General features: G+C 36.6%; 1 pseudogene; it reads right to left on the bottom strand.

Moving 5' to 3' along the window:
• Positions 1–206: 206 nt before the first annotated feature.
• On the bottom strand, positions 207–8,278 carry LOC120360956 (hypoxanthine-guanine phosphoribosyltransferase-like; annotated as a pseudogene).
• Between the last annotated feature and the right edge of the window lie 6,372 nt (positions 8,279–14,650).

Raw genomic sequence — 14,650 nt, 5'->3', positions numbered from 1 at the left:
TTGTTGATCCAGCCAAAGGAAACGATAGACTCATGGTGCAAGTAGAGTTCAGGAATGCAGCCGTGGACATTTCTAAAACACAAAATAGATGAAATTCTTAGGTGATACAACAAAAGCTTTGCTAAGCAGAACTAGAATGTTGCATCATTTTACTGGTGATATCAATGGGGCTCCAGATGTTTTCAAACTGAGCTTAAACTCTCATTTTAGGCTTTGTATTCTGCTTTTTCAGTTTCATTAGTGACACAAACATAGTTCAAATCCCTGAAATACTCGTTATGGTGATAACCTACAATTCACATTTCAAAGACTTCCACATTTACTGCTAGAGAAGGTCTTATGATTCATGGCTTACATCCTGCCCCAGGTAAAAAAAAATCTTATAATTTTCTCAAACTGTTGATGTACGGATTGATTAATACATGACATACTGACATGGAAAAGGACACATTTCTTTTTTAAAAATTCATATATATCTTTATTTATTATACTTTAAGTACTGGGGTACATGTGCAGATCGTGCAAGATTGTTACATAGGTGTCCACGTGCCATGGTGGTTTGCTGCCTCCATCCGCCTGTCATCTACATTAGATATTTCTCCCAATGTTATCCCTCCCCGATCTCCCTACCCCCTGCTATCCATCCTGTAGCCCCCCACCCCCCAACAGACCTCAGTGTGTGGTGTTCTCCTCCCTCTGAAGGACACTTATTTCTTTCTAAATCATGAAGCTTTACTGCGTATAAACTTCATGATTCTATGTGCATGTCCTCCACTGCACATAGAACGTTTTAGCCTATGTGTTGTCATCTGTAATCAATGAATCTAACCTCTTAATTCTACCTTCCAATGATAAAGGACAACTCTAATCTGAGGAGCTCCCATCCCTTCTCCTAAACTTTCTAATTAAAACATTCCAAGTTGTTGGCCTGGGAGCTGTGGTTCATGCCTATAATCCCAGTACTTTGGGAGGCCGAGGTGGGTGGATTGATTGAGGTCAGGAGTTCCAAAGCAGCGTGGCCCACATGGTGAAGCCATGTCACTACTAAATACAAAAGTTAGCTAGGCATTAGCTAGGTGTGGTGGTGTGCACCTGTAATTCCAGCTACTCAGGAGGCTGAGGCACAAGAATCACTTGAACCCGGAAGGTGGAGCTTGCAGTGAGCCAAGATTGTACCACTGCACTCCAGCCTGGGTGACAGAGCAAAACTCTGTTTCAAAAAAAACAAAAAAGCCAAGTTGTAACAGACTTCAGAGCACGCCTAACTTTGTTGCTGTGTCTTCCTGTGTTGATCTTCACATTTGGCTTCCAATATACCTTAATCAAATTATTTCTGCCTTAACTGCCTTAATTTTCATCCAGAAAATGGATTCATGGGCAGGATTTTAGAATTACCTCCCTGAACTACCCAGCCAATTTTCAACCTTTGTACGGGTAGCAGAAATGAACTAATTGCATTTCCAAACTTGAATTCCCTTGCTGGATACTACAGATGAATTTTTTCCCAAAATTAATGAACTTCTTGTCCTAGCAAAAGCTCTGGTTTATTGAAGCTAGTTTCCTGTTTGGCTAAGAGGTACAATGACTCTCCTGGAATGAGAGTTACTGTTATGAATTCAACCTAAGGGTTTTTGTTAAATTCTAAGTCAGACTAAAATAGTCTGTAAATTGTTTTTCTGGAGGCTTGGAGCAAGACAAACTTTCCTTAATGGTCACACGAGGACAACTTTTTCTCCACTATATAGCTTGTCTCACTCAAAACAACCAAAATGGAAAATGAGTCCTCTAAGACTGAGGATGCACCAGCTGGGTTTACATAAAATATTTTGGGTCCTTCTACTTAAATAAGTGGACTCACCTAACCCAGGATGGTTATAAGCAGTAATAGCCAGAGTGGGGATCCTTTAGACATGCCTAAAACAACTTCTTTTCATACAAAATGGAAAAAAACCGGTTTTAGAACAACAAAAATAAAATGTGCGAGTTACTTCCAATAGCACCTAAAAGCTTCTAAACTTCCAACTGTTCCTCCTCCTTCTACCTATTATCTACACCCATTCCTTTCTGCTTATTCCCTTGGCTCTTATACATCTCTTAGGCAGAAACTTTGAAATTTCACAATGCATACAATTTCTTCTCTGAAAATGGCAAAACACATTTAAATTTAAAACAAAATGAACAAAGAGAACAAAAATCTCATGTTGAATTGTAATCTCCAGTGTTGGAAAAGTGGCTAGTGGGAGATGATTGGATCATGGGGTAGACTTCCTCCTTGCCAGTCTCATGACAATGAATGCGTTCTCACAAGATCTTGCTGTTTAAAAGTGTATAGCAGCTCTTCCTTCTTTTTCTTTCTCCTGCTCCAGCTATGTAAGATGTGCCTCCTTTCTTTCTACCTTTCGCCATGATTTTAAGTTTCCTGAGGCCTTCCCAGCCAAGCTTCCTGCAAAGACTGTGAAACTGTAAATCAATTAAGCCTCTTTTCTTTATAAATTACCCAATCTTTCCTTCCCAGCCAAGCTTCCTGTAAAGCCATGAAACTGTGAGTCAATTAAGCCTGTTTTCTTTATAAATTACCCAATCTCAGGTAGTTCTTTATAGCAATGCAAGAATGGACTAATACAACGTGCATTATGTTATATGTCATGTCTACATGGTACCAGGTTGACTAGGTTCTTCCTATAATCCCAGCACTTTGGGAGGCCATGATAGGAGAATCACTTGAGCCCAAGAGTTTGACCCCAGCCTAGGCAAGATGGTGAGACTCTGTCTCTACAAAATATATTTAAAAGTTAGCTGGGGGTGGTAGTGTGCACCTGTAGTCTCAGCTACTTAGGAGGCTAAGGCAGGTAGGTCGCTTGAGCCCAGGAGTTCTAGATTGCAGTGAGCTATGATCACATTCCAGCCTGGGTGCCAAAGCAAGATCCTGCCTCTAAAAACAATAATACTAATTAAATGAATGAATAAATAAATAAATAAATGATCATAATATAGTAAGCCCAAATATTTTCCAAGTTCACATGACTTAAATCTTTAATAAATCAATGGGTTCTAAAACTTTTGGTAAAATAAAAATATCTTTAAAATTGTTAACCTGTATTTTTGTCCGGATTTACTAGTTAGACAGTTTTATATTTGTCTCTGTTAGATATTTTAAGGTGTCAGGTTTGACATAAAAGTTGCAAAAAAAAAAAAAAAAAAAAGTGTCAATACCATAAACCCAGAAAAAAAAAAAAAAAGAAAATAATCTTTGTGTAATTTTTTGGTAGGTAAGACCTATTTACTATTGTTCGTTTAATAAAAACAGCTGTATTTTCTAAGTCATTGACAATATGCCTGCATACTTAAAGTTCTTTCTTAAGTAAACACCTGATATTTACAGGCTATAAAATTGGTTAAGAGAAAAATAAAATAATGACTGACATTGTCTAATACCTCAGCTCTTGTAAGTAATCTAGGTAAACTATTAAATGCATTAGGTAAATATAAATAGAATAAATATTTATAAACTTTTAATGGAATTTTAAATCTTAGAGTTATGTTAAATAAGAAACTCATTAATTGTCTGGGTCATTTCCAATTAAAAATTATGCTATAAGGAAATAAGTTTCTAAAAATTAGAAAATTGTTCTAATCTATAAATACCAATATGCGATAGATAAGTCAAGATTTCTTGCTTCTCAGGTTTTCATTGAAAATTTAAATTCTAATTGATATATATTTTACATAAAGTGTACCAAAAATAGGATGTGTTTTTAGTAAAAAAAAGTATATAAAAGACATAGAAATGTATTTTTTATTAAAAATAATTGTATCTACTTCAGGGGTTATGTGGATTATTTATAAAACCAGTAGAAAATAAACCAGTAAGTAGGAGAGAGAGAGATGTAGAAAAGTTATGGATAGATAGATGTATTTTTGATAAAATGTTTTAAAAAAGAATATTGTGTGAAAAATATTATATGGTTAAATTTTTGTTCTAAAATAAAATCACTGTTTATTTTTTAAAGTATAGAACAAAACCAAAAGTCCAAAAATGTTGCAAATAGTCTGTGTAAGCCATGATATGGTTTATAAAAGAGGAATTTATCAAAGAAATTTTGTACAGAATTAAGTTGGCTATATAAAAGAAATTACTTAACAATCTTTCTAAAGACTGAACTTTGATATTAAAAATACACTAATACAAAACTGAAAATCTTAGTCTGAACAAGATTTAGAACAAGATGTTCTAAATGTTAGAACAAGATTTTCTTAAAGTTTTCCTTTACTCCTAATAAAATTACAAGAGGTTTTGATTTTTTTTTTTTTTTTTTTTAAAGACAGAGTCTCGCTCTGTTACCCAGTCTGGAGTGGAGTGGTGCAATCTCATCTCACTGCAACCTCCACCTCCTATGCCCAAGCTATCCTCCCAACTCAACCTCCTGAGTAGTTGAGACCACATGTGTGAGCCACTACACCAGGCTAATTTTTAAAATTTTTGTAGAGATGGAGTTTTACCATGTCACCAAGGCTGGTCTCAAACTCCTGGCTCAAGTGATCTGCCCCCCTCAGTCTCCCAAAGTGCTGGGATTACAGGTGTGAGCCATTGTGCCTGGCCACTTACTTTTTAACTCTACATATGTCATTGCCTTCTGTTTCTTTTTCCCTTAAAAACGTATATCTTTTTCTTGGCTGAAATGATAACTCTCTTCTTTAAACTTTTTACAAACTCCTATAATGTTTTTTTTTTCAGGTTCTAACTTAGTATCATGGCCAGACACTAAATGTTGTATCTTAAAGCTCTAAAAATCAATGTTTTCCTCCAGTATAACTTGATTCTGTACTCTTGGCTCTCCTTGATCTGTCTGAATAGTTCAGTGTAATAAGGAAATCTCCTATGTTGTTACTAAGAGCCATGCATTTTCCTGTTCAAGGTACCAGGTGTGTTATTTACATTCCTCTATAATACAGTGTTCATGCATAACCCTAGATACACTTTTTCTGTGTCTGATTAAATTCAAGTACCTCTTTCATCAGATTTGACTTCCAGATTATCTGAATAGACTTCTCAGAAGGACAAACAATCACAGTACAGGAAGTTTTTCTTTACTTTTTGGTAACTGGCCTAAAAAAGAAAGATTTGATGTCTTCTTAAGATAATTCCTAGGTTGTTTTTTAAAAAAGATCTTTGAGTCCTTAAGAAAACTGAGTTTTAAAAGGATGAAAGTTTTTGCATACATGTAACTTTTTACATAGCTTTTAAGGTCTTCTGACTGTTACTCTCATTAAATAAATAATAATTATTTTACAATGACCTGTGTTTCTGTTTTAAACAAATGGTGTAAACATTTGAACATCCTGACAGTTTTCCCCAGGATCCAAATCCTAAATTAAGTCTTCTTGGCCTAAAATTAACTTTGCAATTTTCTAGTTCAGCCCCTGGAAAGTCTAAAAAATATTTCTCTCTTACCTTGTAAAAATATTAAATAGTTAGATTTGATTAAATTGTATGGGAGACATTATCAAATGCTAAATGACACTAAATCTTTCAGTTACATTTTTGGGTATGATATAAATGTTCCAAAAATTATATAAATTTATAAAAGTATAATGTATTAGTCATAATTTCAATTGTAATGTTAACTTTTTTCTAAAGTTATATTTATATGGATATGTTATTAATGTCCTGAGTAGTCTAAAGATAATATAAAATTTATAAGAGTCTGATGATTCTGATGTGACACTATCAGTAATAATTCTGGTTATTACCTTAAAATGCTACATGTAATAAAAATAAATTTTCTTGTCAGTTGGAAACTTTTAGCACATTTTATCGTAACTCTTCCAAGTTTTTGTCATCTACAGTTATTGTTATGAATTCATCTCTGAAAATTTGTAATTAGTTATAATCGAAAACTGCTTTCCACAGAAAAAATCTAATAAATACTCTTAAACACAGATTTCTAATAACTTTAAGGTAAATGGACTAAATAAAAGCTTCCATAACTCTAATAAAAACTGATACATAAAGATTACCAACACAGGCCAGGCGCAGTGTCTCATGCTTGTAATCCTAGCACTTTGGGAGGCCAAGGCAGGTAGATCACTTGAGATCAGGAGTTTGAGACCATCCTGGCCACCATCACAAAACGATGTTTCTACTAAAAATACAAAAATGAGCTGGGTAGGCAGCACATGCCTGTAATCCCAGCTACTCAGGAGGCTAAGGCATGAGAATCACTTGAATCCGGAAGGCAGAGGTTGCAGAGAGCCTAGATCATGCCACTGAACTCCAGCCTGGGCAGCAGAGTGAGACTCTGCCCAAAAAAAAAAAAAAAAAAAAAAAAAAAAAACCCAAAAAGCCCAAACAATTAACAACACAGCATTAAAGAGAGCAAAAATTACATGGGACTGAATGGAGAACTAAAATGATTTTTATTATTTTTTGTAAAAGGCATGCTAATTATTTTATATTCTGTTTTCGAAAGTAAAAAAATTCTTCTCCCTTAAACTATTTATAACTTACAACAATTGGGTGAAGTATGCATTTGCAAACAAAATTAATGTTTGCTTTTCTCTTAACTGTAACAGAATTTTAAAACTTTTCTTCAATGGCTAAGGCCAAAATAATGGTCACCCAGTTAATTTTCCCATTGCTGTAAGGATACCACCCAAGACTGGATAATTTATAAACAAAGGAGGTTTAATTGATTCATAGTTCTGCTTGGCTGGCAAGAACTCAGAAAACTTACAATCACAGCAGAAGGGAAAGCAAGTACATCTTACGTGGCAGCAGGTGCGAGAGAGCATGTGACCAAAGCAAAGTGGGAAGACCCCCTTATAAATACCATCCGATCTTGTGGGAGCTCACTCAGTATCACAAGAACAGCATGGGAGAAACAACCCTCATGATTCAATCACCTTCCATCAGGTCTCTTCCTTGACACCTAAGGACTGCGATTCAAGATGAGATTTGTGTGGGAAGAGGAGCCTAAGCATATTACCCAGTAACTGGAGATGATTCATTATTCAGAAAAACAACATGTTTTTCTCATATTATGACCTACCACATGTTGCTAACAATCTGGTCCACCTATAATAACAAGTTCTCTTCCCCCACTGACAGATATGACTTCCTGCAAACGAGCCTTTTCAGCACCGAGGGATAAAGAATGTCTAATCTAAACAGATCAATCTTCCATGTTTTCATGGAAAGATTTTTGATCAAAACAGGGAAATGATAACCTACAGATCACAAGCTAACTGCCTGGGGAAGGTCTAATTCTTCATGGGTTACATCCTATCCCTAAGTAAGAAAGCCTGATTGTGAGTCGCTCAAATCTTATCATGAGTTCCTGAAACTGTCAATGTATTGATTAATATGTACAGGTGTATTGACACTGAGAGGACATTTATTTGTTTCAAAATCATGAAGTTTTATTGATTGACTTACATATAGAATATTTTTGCCTTTATGTTGTAACATGTAGCTAATGATTGAAACTTCTGTATTGTATCCTCCAATAAAAAAGGACAATTGTAATATGAGGAGTCCCCCTCCCTTCTTCTACACTTTCTTATAAAAGCATTCTAAATTGTAAACAGACTTTGGAATATGCCCAACTCTTTTGGTGTGTCTTCCTGGGTCGATTCTGACATTTGGCTTCCAACAAACCTTAATCAAATGATTTCTGCCTCAACAGCCTTAATTTTGGTTGACAGTAGTAAAGGGTGTATTTTGCAACAAGTCTGTCTGGAATTCAAATCCAGCAAAGTCTGGCCTATTTCTAACACTCTGAGGAGTCCTTTTTCACTAGCAAGATTGCAAATCTTGACCATTTTTAGATTATACTACTTGACCCAGAAGGCAAGGTCTTCATTGTCTTGCCAATATCAAATTCATCTTCAAAAGTCAAGACACTTTTCTAGTTGAGAGATCATCGCCACCAATTACCTTTATGTCCCCTGTTGACTGGTCATTACAGTAGCTCTTCAGTCTTTATTGGCTGTGTCATATGAATGGCTCTATCACTATTTCTATTCAGGTGCTTTGATCTAATCTAGTAGGTCAGCAAAGAATTCACAGCCCACCTTGAGCGAACAGAAGGCTAAAATGAGAGGCCCCCATCTCCTTCATCGCATCTCAAGCAAGCCATTTGGTCCTGTTCACAGTTAGTCCATGAGGAATAAACACCTTTTACAAATCCTCAGTAAAATGATGAGGTATACAATATAAATGTAGGTCATAACTTGGTTCATCATCACTAACCATGATGCTGGGTCTGTGGGTCACCATAATGTACTTTATTTCTTATTTTTGTCTAATGTTTATTGACAGTTTTTATAATGCTTCATTTAATAGGATTGCTAATAATAAGTTAGTTCAGTTTAGTATATTATAAATCTTAAAAATCTTTCCTTCATTAAGAAAGACTTCTTTATATATGTATTATTTATTTGACCTAAAACATTTTAGCAGCATTGCCTCAGGTTATGAGGTAAATCCTGGCTTCTTGGGCATCATTTAAAATAGATACAGATGGATAGAGCTTAGCTTAATATTTCTTGATAATTCTAATGGCCTGACTCTCCTTATAATTTAGAAAGCAGAGCATTTTTACAACTTAGATCCTCATCTGACAATGAGTTCTTCTATCTATCTGAACAGGAGACATGGCTACTGGAGCCAGGAGGTCTAAGTATAGTTGAATATAGGGTGAGCAGGCATTATTTGATTAGTGTCTTTGTTAATTAAGGTGAAGTTAAAGCAGAAACGATTTCATCATGAGTACTGTCATGGCTAGCAATTCAGTATGTTTCTGTAACAGACTCTTGACCAATGACAAGGGACTGCACGGGAATCTGGGCAGGTTTTTGAGGTATGGTGACCTGGAACGTGGGCCCTTTTAAAGTGTGACTTGAGGTCCTTATATGTACCGCTTGGCCCCTGGGCACTTGACATGCATTTATCCATATTCTTTTTTTTTAATGTTCTGAGGTACATGTGCAGAATATGTAGGTTTGTTGCATATGGCACACATACATGTGCCGTGATGGTTTGTTGCATCCATCATCCTGTCACCTACAGTAGGTATTTCTCCTAACGCTATACCTCTCCTATTCCCCTACTCGCTGATATCCCTCCCCTAGCCCCCAACTCCCACCAGGCCCCAGTGTGTGATATTCCCCTCCCTGTGTCCCTGTTTTCTCATTATTCAACACCTACTTATGAGTGAGAACATGCAGTGTTTGGTTTTCTATTCCTGAGTTTGCTGAGAATGATGCTTTCTAGCTCCATCAGTGTCACTGTGAAGAACATGCACTCATCCTTTTTTTTTAATGGCTGCATAGCATTCCATGGTGGATATGTGCCATATTTTCTTTATCCAGTCTATCACTGATGGGCATTTGGGTTGATCCCAGATCTTTGCTACTGTCAAGAGTGCCACAGTAAACATACGTGTGCATGTGTCTTTATAATAGAATGATTTATAATCCTTTGGGTATATATCCAGTAATGGGATTGCTGGGTCAAGTGATATTTCTATTTCTAGATCCTTGAGGAATCGCCACACTGTCTTCCACAATGGTTGAACGAATTTACACTCCCACCAACAGTGTAAAAGCGTTCCTATTTCTCCACATCCTCTCCAGCATCTGTTGTCTCCAGATTTTTTAATAATCACCATTCTAACTGGCATGAGATGGTATCTCAATGTGGTTTTGATTTGCATTTCTCTAATGACCACTGGTAATGATTTTTAAAAATATGTTTGTTGGGTGCATAAATGTTTTGAGGAATGTCTGTTCATATCCTTCATCCACTTTTTGATGGGGTTGTTTTTTCTTGTAAATTTGTTTAAGTTCTTTGTAGATTCTGGATATTAGCTCTTTGTCAGATGGGTGGATTGCAAAAAATTTTTTCCCATTCTGTTGGTTGCCAGTTCACTCTAATGATAGTTTCTTTTGCTTTGCAGAAGCTCTTTAGTTTAATTAAATCCCATTTGTCTGTTTTGGCTTTTGTTGCCATTGCTTTCGGTGTTTTTGTCAAGAAGTCCTTGCCCATGCCTATGTCCTGAATGGTATTGCCTAGGGTTTCTTCTAGGGTTTTTATGGTGTTAGGTCTTATGTTTAAATCTTTAATCCATTTGGAGTAATTTTTTGTATAACATTTAAGGAAGGGATACAGTTTTAGCTTTCTGCATATGGCTAGCCAGTTTTCCCAACACCATTTATTAAATAGCGAATCCTTTACCCATTTCTTGTTTTTGTCAGGTTTGTGAAAGATCAGATGGTTGTAGATGTGTGGCATTATTTCTGAGGCCTCTGTTCTGTTCCATTAGTCTATATCTCTGTTTTGGTACCAGTACCATGCTGTTTTGGTTACTGTAGCCTTGTAGTATAGTTTGAAGTTAGGTAGCATGATACCTCCAGCTTTTTTTTTTTTTTTTTTAAACTTAGGGCATATATCCATATTCTTAACATTCTATTTTCTACAAAAAATGTTTTCAAAAGCAGAGATAATGCTACTGGCAATAGTTATTTCAACAGACTTTTGCCAATATTTAGTGAGCCCCTACTATGTACCAGACACTGTGCAATGGGGTGAGAGTGAAAATATCACCATGATCAGGCCACTTTGTTCTTCAAGTTATTATTGTTCTATAGGGGCGAGTAGAGAAAGATAAGAAATTTGTTGAAGTAAAACATTTCTCCTAGTGGGCAATGGTTCTGGGTTAGCTCATATAATCCTTTCAACAACCTGATGAGATACATTATTCTAATTTTACAATGAAAGAAGCATTAAGACACACTATGCCAGGGGTTGGAGGCTCAAATAAATCCAGGTATCAGTCAGGTAACCAAATTGAGATAAGCAGGCCAAGTGTAAGATCATAGAAATTGGTGGGGATTGTAGAAAGCTGCAGCAGGCCTGTTTTACCCAAAGACATTTTCAAAGTCAAAGCACACCAAAGTAAAAGCAGCTGTGTAAGACAACCAAAACAAGATTGTAAGCCAGATCAGGCAGCCAGCTTCTGATGTCTGCTCCATACCATCACAGCATTCCTAATACTTAGGACGGGGAGGAACATAAGGTTCCCACAATCCACCAGCTCTCCGTTCTTACTTCTTCACACTCGAAGGATGAAATGGGAGAAATAAACATTGAAACTAAAACCATTTTAGATTAGTGGTAATGCCCCTCTCACTGAAACAGACTGTAAAGCATGATGCAAAGTAACTGTGGCCAAAAATCATATTAATTGGAATTTAAAAGAGTTGTCAATGCACTAGAACAGAAATTATGAAAATTCCAAATTGTGTAAGAACTTTATAACATTCTAGAAGTTTATAACATTGTTATAATAACTTTATAACAATAGGGAAAAGAATCAGTATTCAGTCAGCGTTTTGAAGAAATTGGATAGCACTGGGGAAGAGAATAAACTTGGAGCTGTATGCTAGAATAGATTCATGATGAGTCAAGAAATAAACTATTTAAAAACAATCTCTTCAAAAATAAGCTTGAAATACACAAATTAGCATAATTGAATACTACTGATGACCATCATATGGCAGCTTGAATGGCTGGGTCTCTGTATTGCATGACTCTAAGGGAACCATTCGTGAACAGAAGTCAATGGGAGTAGAAAATGCTATTAGATACATAATAAAGAGAAAAGGTAAAGACGAGGGAAATTTATATCTAAAGAAGTGTAAAGGCTTGATGGAAATATATAATGTTAATATTTGGGTTCCACTTTGAATGTAGTAAAAATGAATAGGCTCTTGTTGCTGATGGAAGAAAACAAAGTACCTCATTACATGATAAAATGTCCGTCCTTGTTACTAATTTAAAAAGGCAAATAAAAACTGCTGAGAAGTACCATTATATCTCCGTTAAAGTAACCAAATAGTGATAACATCCAGTGATGACAAGTCTGGGAAGAAATGAGTTCATGAGAAATCGTTTATCAGCCCAGTCTCTTTGGAGGTCAGTGTAATGGTCTCTTTCAAGGTGTTTATATGTTTTGACCAAACTATTCCTGCTGCTGTAAGGAAACATTTTATGTATGTATGTATGTATGTATGTATGTAAGTATGTATGTATGTATATATTTGAGACACAGTCTCACTCTGTAGCCCAGGCTGGAGTGCAGTGGTGTAATCTTGGGTCACTGCAACCTCCATCTCCCAGGTTCAGGCCATTATCCTGCCTCTGCCTCCTGAGTAGCTGGGACTACAGGCATGTGACACCATGCCCAGCTGTATTTTTCAGCAGAGATGGGGTTTCACCATGTTGGCCAGGCTCATCTTTAAGTCCTGACCTCTAATGATCCACCCTCCTCAGGCTCCCAAAGGAAACATTTATTTATCAATGCCAAATATGTTTACAATAAAATCAATTGTAAAAATATAAAGCAAAAATAAATAAACATGTGTATCGCTGCTAAACATAACAAGTATGGTTAATGTAAAGTAAAATCAAAATGTGAAATAATGTTCACTGCTGAATACTATAATATAAATCTATGTATGTAAGTTAATAGATAATAGAATTCTGAATGATATAAAGCATTAGTTTAGTTTACAGAGCTCTTGCTAGTAACGAGGAGACCTAGATGTTACTTAGAAAAGGAAAAATGATACAGTCATATAGCGTAATAAGAGCACAGGTATTTTCAATGTGATAAGTGCTACCAAAATAAATATAAGAGCTAGAAATGTAGGGGGTGATTAATATATAACAAACACCATCATAAGCACTTTACAGATATCTTGAGTAATTATCCCGATAACCTTGTATAGTTGAAACTATCATTATTCCATTTTACAGATGAGGAAACCAAGATATGCAAGGTCAGGTTCTGTGCAGGGTCAAGTGGCTGTGATAGAGATAAGCCTAAGGTCCTGTGGGAGCTTTAAGGTGGAGCAGCTGACTCAAGATGGGAAGAGCTGGAGGTGTTTCCAGAGAAGGTGACACCTGCTCTGAGTCAGGCAGGACACAAAGGAGTTAGATGAGCCAAGAGCATTCCCGGCAGAGGAATCAGATGAATAAAGACAAAGAAATGAGAAACAGCATAATACCATGTATCTCAGAACTACTGGCAGATTATGTTGCTGCAATGCCAAGTTTCACAGAGAGCGTTGCAGATTTCAGATGTGGGCAGGATTAAATCTGTAGGGACTTAACTGCCATGCTGAAAGCCCTAGGCTTAGTCGTATTTAATTTGGTTTTAATGGTAGAGGGGAGAAAGGACAGCATTTATTGTGCACTACCATGAGACACATTCTGATTTAGGTGCTTGACACGGTTTATTTCAATATATTTTCTTCTTTCTGTAAAGTTTCCTCTATTAATAAAAAAAGGATCACAGTCCATTTTAATCAGGCAAAGACTTTATGGACAACCTATTCTATTTTATATTGACACTTCAAAGAAGAAGTTACCAGAATTAATGTTACGAAGAAGTACTATTTTTAATGAAAAAGTGATGAGAATAATATTCATGCATTATTTATGCCAGATAAAAGCTTCGTAAGTATTGTATTGTTAATCTTAAAAGAACCGGTGAACCAAATATGAATTTATTAAAACCACTAATTATGCCAACCGGCCCTATAATTTCATTTTTAGGAAAAATAAAAAGATAAGAAAACAGTTGATAGTAGAGATATAGCAGGAGAGAAATCACTTCTAGGTGAAGAACTGAGCTCAGCAAACATTCCTCCTAGTCCTCGTCTCTACCCTCCAGTGCATACTAAACCATTGGTCCTTTGGGATGGTGCTTATCGGTTAAGTTCATTATGGTAGATTCATAAGGTGGGGGCATTTAACAGATACCACAGAATGATGTTTTTGTTCAAATAAGGGATTCATTTATTTACTTAAAAAATATTTATTGTGTGCTTAACTCTGTACCTGGCCTTTCTAGGATCTGTGGTTTCCTTCAGAAGAAGAAAGTTTTTGTTTTGAGACAAAATAAGGGGTTTATCAGGTAGAGAAGTGGAAGGAAATGCATTCCAGGCTGGGGGAACTTCAGACCCCATGTTGAAAAGCCCCTAAGCCCCTTTGTGCATGGTGGGTTTGGAAATGTAAGAGCTCTTTGTGGTGGAGGATAAAGTAGGAGAGGCGTGAGGCTGGATAGTTCGTCAGGGGCTGGATTAGGAAGGGTCATTTATGCCACAAAGAAGGTTGAGACAGGTGGATCGTGACCAAATTTGTGTAAGAGAAAGATTGCCCAGGACTGGCATAGAGCCATGATGGAGAGGATTGGAGGGGCCATGAGACCAGGGAAGACATGGGGGCCATTTCCACCCATGAGATAATGGCTATCTTGATCAGTGGCTGTTACAGTGAAGAAGAAAGGAGCCAGGACTGTCAAAGGAGCTGGCAATGGTGAATGTGGCAGAAACTAAGAGGAGGGCATGTAAGAGGAAGCTGGGTTTCCAGCCTAGGCTCCTGGCGGTGGTACCCATCACTAAGATGGACACCGGAGGAGCAGATTTGGGGACCGAGATACTAATTTAGGTAACATGAGTCCCAATGTCACTCTTTGATAACCCCAGAGCTAGAGTTACTCATGCCATTCTCTGGTGGTGGATCAACTCAAGTCAGACCAATCCTTGATGCAATGTGAAGGAGTCACAGTGCCACATCTCAAGG

The sequence above is a fragment of the Saimiri boliviensis genome, chromosome 6, assembly GCF_048565385.1.
Source record: "Saimiri boliviensis isolate mSaiBol1 chromosome 6, mSaiBol1.pri, whole genome shotgun sequence".
Classification (NCBI taxonomy): Eukaryota; Metazoa; Chordata; class Mammalia; order Primates; family Cebidae; genus Saimiri; species Saimiri boliviensis.
Note: the sequence above shows the minus strand (reverse complement) of the source record. Positions and strands in the feature narration are given on the sequence as shown.